This window comes from Bos grunniens, chromosome 3, assembly GCF_055505025.1.
Source record: "Bos grunniens cultivar Pamir isolate PY7600 chromosome 3, Bosgru_T2T1.0, whole genome shotgun sequence".
NCBI lineage: Eukaryota > Metazoa > Chordata > Mammalia > Artiodactyla > Bovidae > Bos > Bos grunniens.
The window spans coordinates 88,387,279-88,394,220 of record NC_141167.1 but is presented as its reverse complement, the minus strand read 5'-3'; the positions used below and the strand labels follow the sequence as shown (position 1 = coordinate 88,394,220).

Genomic DNA, 6,942 nt, shown 5'->3' with positions numbered 1-6,942 from the left:
ATGTGTCTCCACCTAGACTGAAAGTAACTTGAGAAAACAAATGGGTCTTCTTAGTGATATTTAGCAAAGCTTATTGATTGACTCCCACAATGCACTGGCCCTCTTACATAAACTATCTCATATCCTCCTGATGACATGATGAGGCAGGTAATGGTGCTCCTGCATCACAGATGAGACTCTGAGGCTCAGAGGTCGCATGGGTAGGCAGTGACCAAGCTCAAAGTCCAATTCCACATTTGTCTGACCCTGAGGTCACCAACCTAGCCTAGTGCTGTCCTCAGCAAGCTACCAGCTACGGAATCATGAGCGCTCCTGTCCCTCACCTAGGCTCCTCCGGCCTGATGGGGTTTTCCATGGGCTTGCTGCCCCCTGGTGGCCTGTGAAGGCCTGCTCCCCCTCCCAGCTTCAGGCTCATTCCACTCCAGACCTGAGACCCTAAGCACCTCCAAGAGTTACCAGCGGGGCTGGCCTTGGTGCAGCAGAGCCCTCTGCACCTACGGGAGGGCTAGAGCCTCTTGCAGAGTGTCACTTTTTAAATGGACCCCCCTACCAGGAGGATTCTGCTCCTAACAGCCAAAGAAGAGGGCTTAGGGTCCGGGGCCAACAGCTGTGAGATGACCCACAGGGTTTGGTTCACCCCACCCAGCTTCTCATCTCCCCCTTCCCAGTCAGGACACGTGGGCGTGGACACTCTCTGCAGAATCCGCCTGGGATTTCCATTTCCCAAGAGCTTGTTTACGGACCAGAGGAGGGAGAAAAGGATAAAGGTGGTTAAAGTGAAGAGCTTAAAGTTTCTTTACGTAACACAGAGTCCTTTTCTCAAACAACCCATCAAGATTCTTCAATAAGTACTACTGGGTTCCTATTGTGCTCCGCAGCTGCAGTGCTCAGGATGCAGAAAACACTCTGTCTTGAAAGTAAACATATAAAAAATAACAATTCAGTGAGACAAGTACTGATATTGGCGTCCTGGGACTTCAATCACACGAAAAATGGTTATCAGCACTCAACACTGAGAATAGTTTCATCACAAACTGAAGAAAGTAGAAAACAATGAGGGCTCAGACACCTCCTCCAGCTAACCATCACTCCAACCCCCAGCACTTCTGTAACTCATATAAGCCATTTGCTCCCTCTGCCTACCTGGGCAGGGGAAAAACAGCAGGAGGACACAGCAGGAGGGGGTGGTGTGGAATAGCCTGTCTTTCCATCTCTGGAGGGACAAGGATGTTTGAGCCAGCGGTCATCCTCTTCCTATTTGTTCGTTTTCCCTCCAAAGACCTTCCTTAACAGAATAAAAAGTGATCACTACCTTTTCTGAGACTCCTATAATGACTGTGGAAAATTCTGAAAGAGATGGGAATATCAGACCACCTACCTGCCTTCTGAGAAACCTGTATGCAGGTCAAGAAGCAACAGAACCAGACATGGAACAACAGACTGGTTCCAAATTGGGAAAGGAGTATGTCAAGGCTGTAAACCGTCACCCTGCTGGTTTAACTTATATGCAGAGTACATCAGGTGAAATGCCAGGCTGGATGAAGCATAAGCTGGAATCAAGATTGCCAGGAGAAATATCAATAACCTCAGATATGCAGATGACACCACCCTTATGGCAGAAAGTGAAGAAAAACTAAAGAGCCTCTTGATGAAAGTAAAAGAGAGTGAAAAAGCTGGCTTAAAACTCAACATTCAAAAACCTAAGATCATGGCATCTGGTCCCATCACTTCATGGCAAATAGATGGGGAAACAATGGAAACAGTGGCAGACTTTATTTTGGGGGGCTCCAAAATCACTGCAGATGGTGATAGCAGCCATGAAATTAAAAGATGCTTGTTCCTTGGAAGAAAAGCTATGACAAACCTAGACAGCATATTAAAAAGCAGAGACAGTACTTTGCCAACAAAGGGCCATCTAGTCAAAGCTATGGTTTTTCCAGTAGTCATGGATGGATGTGAGAGTTGGACTATAAAGAAAGCTGAGTGCCAAAGAATTGATGCTTTCAAACTGTGGTGTTGGAGAAGACTCTTGAGAGTTCCTTGGACTGCAAGGAGATCAACCAGTCCATCCTAAAGGAAATCAGTACTGAATATTCATTGGAAGGACTGATGCTGAAGCTGAAGCTCCAATACTTTGGCCACCTGAGGCAAAGAGCCGACTCACTGGGAAAGACCGTGATGCTGGGAAAGGTTGAAGGCAGGAGGAGAAGGGGACGACAGAGGATGAGATGGTTGGATGGCATCACCAACTCGATGGACACGAGTTTGAGCATGCTCCAGGAGTTGGTGATGGACAGGGAAGCCTGGAGTGCTGCAGTCCCTGGGTTCGCAGAGTTGGACACAACTGAGCGCGACTGAACTGAAGATGCTCCAGCCCAGCAAAGTTTTACACCACAAGGGACCACTAGGGGGCGGTACTGCAATGGCAAGCTGCCTGGGGCAGGACTTCCACCGCCAGCCCGCCAGCTTGTTACGTTTTCTAATGCTAATTTTTAAAGACTGTTTTAAACTGCTCTTTCTAAAATTTAAATGACCCATAGTACGTGACCCCTGCTGTTGCTGCTAAGTCGCTTCAGTCGTTTCCGACTCTGTGCGACCCCAGAGACGGCAGCCCACTGGGCTCCCCCGTCCCTGGGATTCTCCAGGCAAGAACACGTGACCCCTAAGTTAATATAAATAATTTCTCTAGGGCAGAAATCTAAAACTCCCGAATTACAACATTCAAGACTGGAATTAAGAAGGGGGAAAAAAAGTAATTTTTAAGGCAGCTGCAAGTTTCTCACGGTCACAGCTCGGGAACGAAGAGAGACTCTGAATTTGAGAAGAGCCTTGAAGCTGAGCCCCAGAACAGAAGGTGTACTGTAAAAGCTCGAGGTGAGAGGATTGGAGAAAAGGTAGATCCAGGAGTGATGTAAGGAGGGCTTAAGCACAGGGAGTGAGTATCGGCTTATGGAGGATGGGTGAACTCGGGACATAAGTCCCATTTTTATCAAAATGCTACCAATCTTACTGTAAATTGGCACCATCTTTCTGGGGTACAACATGTAAGTGCATATTAAGTCTTAAAAATGTCAATATCCTTTGACCCAATAATTTCATCTTAGTAACTTATAAGGAAAATTTTTAACTGCACAAATATTTGGCTATAAGGATATCCAGCATTTGTAAAAGCCAAAACCCCCAAAATAACAAAAAACTATAAACAACCTAACTTCACTTTAATATGAGTTGCTTAAATCAATTAAGGACTATTTTGTAAGTATTACAAAGGATGTGTAAATAAAAACTTACATGTGCGTGCATGTGTGCTCAATTGTGCACACTCTTTGGGCCCCCATGGACTGTAGCGCCACAGGCTCCTCTGTCCATGGGCTTTTTCAGGCAAGAATTTTGGCGTGGGTTGCCATTTCCTTCTCCAGAGTGTAAGGTATAGTTCCGACCGAGGCAGAAAGAGGAAAGACAACCTCAACAGAAGTAGGTTACCTTTATTCAGGCAAGGAGGGGAGACAGTCAGCCTAACGACCAGGCTGAGCGCTGAGAGGGATCAGGGAGGCTCCATATTTATAGGGAGGTTTGTGGAAGCCATAAGGGAAACATGAGTCAGGCAGGATGTTTTGGGTATTCTTTAGTTGAGATGGCATTTGTAGTTGGGCAGGGGGTGATAAGTCTTCTGGGCAGGTGTAGGGCGTGGAAGGTTTCCGAATAGGAGGTGATAAGTCTTCTGGGCAGGTGCAGGGGGTTACAGGTGAAGGTTTCTGGACAGGGGGTGATAAGTCCCAGATAGATGCAACCTACCTGGAGCATCAGGGTGGGACCTAAAGTTCTGTTTTGTTTTCTCTGAAGTTAGATGATGCAGCAAGGGTCTTTGAGACTGTTGTTTTCTTTTCTAGGCCCAAAAGACTCCTTCATTCCAGACCCTGAAATCATAAAAAAAATGGGGAAAAGGGCGCCGTATCTCTCTGACTACTTCCTGCTGGATAAGGGTGACGATTTTGGGTCTGGAATGGAGGATCATCCTAGGGCCTAGGGTCTCCTTTTTCTGAGCTTGGGGTGAGGCTCTCGAGAAGAAGAATGGTCTTGACCTGATCTCGAGAGATGGCCCAAATCCATTCTTGGAGAAACCTTTGAAAGAGATTGAAGAGACAGGGTCCAAATAAGAGGAATAGAATGATAAGTACCAGTGGTCCCAGGAAAGGGAGCAACCAAGGGAGGACCTGTTGGAACAGGTTTTGGGGACTGTAAAGGTTTTGTAACTCTTTTCTGCGGCCTTCAATTCTGTCTCTAAGTTCTTTGACTCTGCCCTGGACTATGCCTGTTTCATTAACAAAATAGCAATAGTCCTCTCCTAGGAAAAGACAGGTCCCTCCCTTTTTTGCAGTGAGAAGGTCCAGGGCTCACCTATTTTGTAGGGCCACAGAAGCTAATGAGTTAATTTATCTTTGGATTGAAACGAAGGACTCCACTACCTGCTCCATGTCTTCATTAAGTTCTTGGGACAGCTTGTAGTAAAAATGGGCCGAGGTCGAGATGCCCCCAGTCCCAGGGCCTAGGGCTGCTGCCATGCCGGTACCAATCAGGATGGGGGCTATGACAGCTCGTCTTTTCCTGTGGGAAAGTTCTCCTTGGGGGTAGACTATTTGTTCTACCTCTTCTTCTTTGAGGAATGTTAGGCCCAGGGTCAGGAAGACCAAGATACAAAGTCCAGGAGGGTCCAAGGGGAGACATGAATATGCATAGGTCCCACAGAGGATGAAGATTCCCGGATTGGTGCAATTATCTGTGCTGTTCCAGAGAACCCAAGTGGAACAGAAGGAGGGAGCGGAGTTTATAAGACCAGTGTAGTTGGGAGTAGAGTAGTTGATACAGGTTAGGTTTGAAGAGGCTGAGAGTAGGACATTGTCAGAGACTGGCCCAATGAGTTGTGTAGTTTTTTTGTTGGGAAGGGGAAGTACAGTTGCCCTGTAACAGCCGGGTTGAAGGTAAGGGAGTTGCTATGTGCGGTGAGAGAGACAGTGACATGCATATCCAACACTGGGATGTGTGTTGTGTATACTGAAAGAATTGGAAGGAAGAGTTGAGAAGGCGGGTAAGGCGTTGGTTGCCAGAGGGAGGTTTTAGGAGAGGCCGTAATTGGGAAAGGAGGTCTAAGCGTTTTTAAGGCTCAGGGGTTGCCTGTAACCGGGAAATTATGTTCTTTATGACTTGTTCTTGTTTCTTTTCCCAATTTTGATCTAGTACCCCGCCCCTGTCTGAGTTCCCCTAGTGGGTAATGGGATAGAAACATATGTTTCTTCCATTTGGCTTATGGCAGGAGTACAAAACTCCCTCTCTTTTGTACTTTAACAGTGAGTAGGGATTTGGACTTCTGCCCCCGAGGTTCATGGTGCATGGTTTTGGAGCTGTATTATAACATGAGGAATGTACATAGGAATGAATGTCAGAGCAGGGGCAGGGAGTAGCCAGAAGGCTGTGGAGTGCAGCAAGGATAAGGAACAGAGGAGTCATGGGGCTGTTAGTTAGGCAGTGCAGAGGAAATAGAACCCTAGGAGTGGAACACAGCTAGCAATGCAGGCAATACCCACGGAAAGATGAAGGATAGGTGGCCAGTCCTGAGGGGAGACAGTTACTAGGCCTATAGCAAGGATTAAGATTAAGAGTGCTATTATAGTTAGAGAGACAGGGAGAGGCCAGTCAGGGTGAGGGGAAAAAGGCTCCAAGTTGGTGGTTGTTTGAATCTGAGGGGGAACAGTGTTCATTAGGATGTAGAATGATGTAGAGAATGAGAGTAAAGAAATCAGTTTCGTCTGAAGTCAGGTTGTAGAAGGTTCCCTGGAGCCACAGTTGAAACACCAGCGTGTCAGGTCTTTGAAGGAGGTTCCTGTCAGGGTGCTGGTCCAGAGGTCTTGTAGTAGTTGGGTCAGGATCGGTTGTAGGTTAAGGAGAGTCCAGGTCACTCAGTGTCTTCTTGGATGGTTGACAGAACTTGTTGCCTGGTGGATTTTAAGGAGGTGGGTCCTGTGAGGGAGACCTGATAGGGGTCAGTTAAGGAGGGAAGTGCAGGGTCAGAGGTGACCCGTTTTAGGCAAGAGAGGTGTACCCAGGAGGTGACCTTCTCGAGTTTAGCTGCAGTTGGGGTAAGGAGGGTGATTTTGAATGGTCCCTGCCACTTTGGGTTTAGGTCACCCTGGGGATTATCAGACAGATAGACCATGTCCCCAATTTGTAAAGGGGGCAGGGAGGCTTGGGGGTCAGGGGCAGGCACGTTGTGGTTGATGTATTTCCAGAGGGCATTGCGGAGTTCCGCCAGCAGAGGGGAGTGTAGGAAGCTTGGTGTGGGAGAAGGTTCAGAGGGGAGTCCAGGAGGGAGCATGGGCCTTCCATACATCACCTCAAAGGGGCTCAGCCCCAGGGGCTTTCTGGGCAAAGCCCATATTCTGAGGAGAACAATTGGCAAAAGTTTAGTCCAATCCAGATATACTTTGAGGGTTAGTTTAGTAAGGGTTTTTTTTTATTCTTTTCATCCTTTCTACCTTTCCTGAGGACTGGGGATGGTATGGAATGTGAAATTTCCAGGGTATCTGTAAGAATTGGACAAGTTGTTGGGTGACCTTGGATGTAAATTCCGGGCCATTATCAGACTGTACGGATGAAGGCAGGCCAAACTTGGGGATAATTTCTGTGAGGATTTGGGCCACGGTGTGGGCTCTTTTGTTTGTAGTGGGAAATGCTTCTACCCATCCCGAAAAGGTGTCCACAAGGACCAGGAGGTATCTGACTCTCCAGACCGGGCGCATATGAGTAAAGTCTATCTGCCAATCCTGTGCTGGAAGGCTGCCTCGCATTTGATGGGTTGGAAAGGATGTCGGTTTAAGGTTGGAATTGGGGTTAGTACGTTGACATGTTTGACAGGAGTGGGTAAGGTTATCTAAATATTGTTGGTCA

General features: G+C 47.3%; 1 pseudogene; it reads right to left on the bottom strand.

Moving 5' to 3' along the window:
- Nucleotides 1-4,011: 4,011 nt before the first annotated feature.
- LOC147376014 (syncytin-1-like) lies at nt 4,012-5,023 on the bottom strand (annotated as a pseudogene).
- Nucleotides 5,024-6,942: the final 1,919 nt, after the last annotated feature.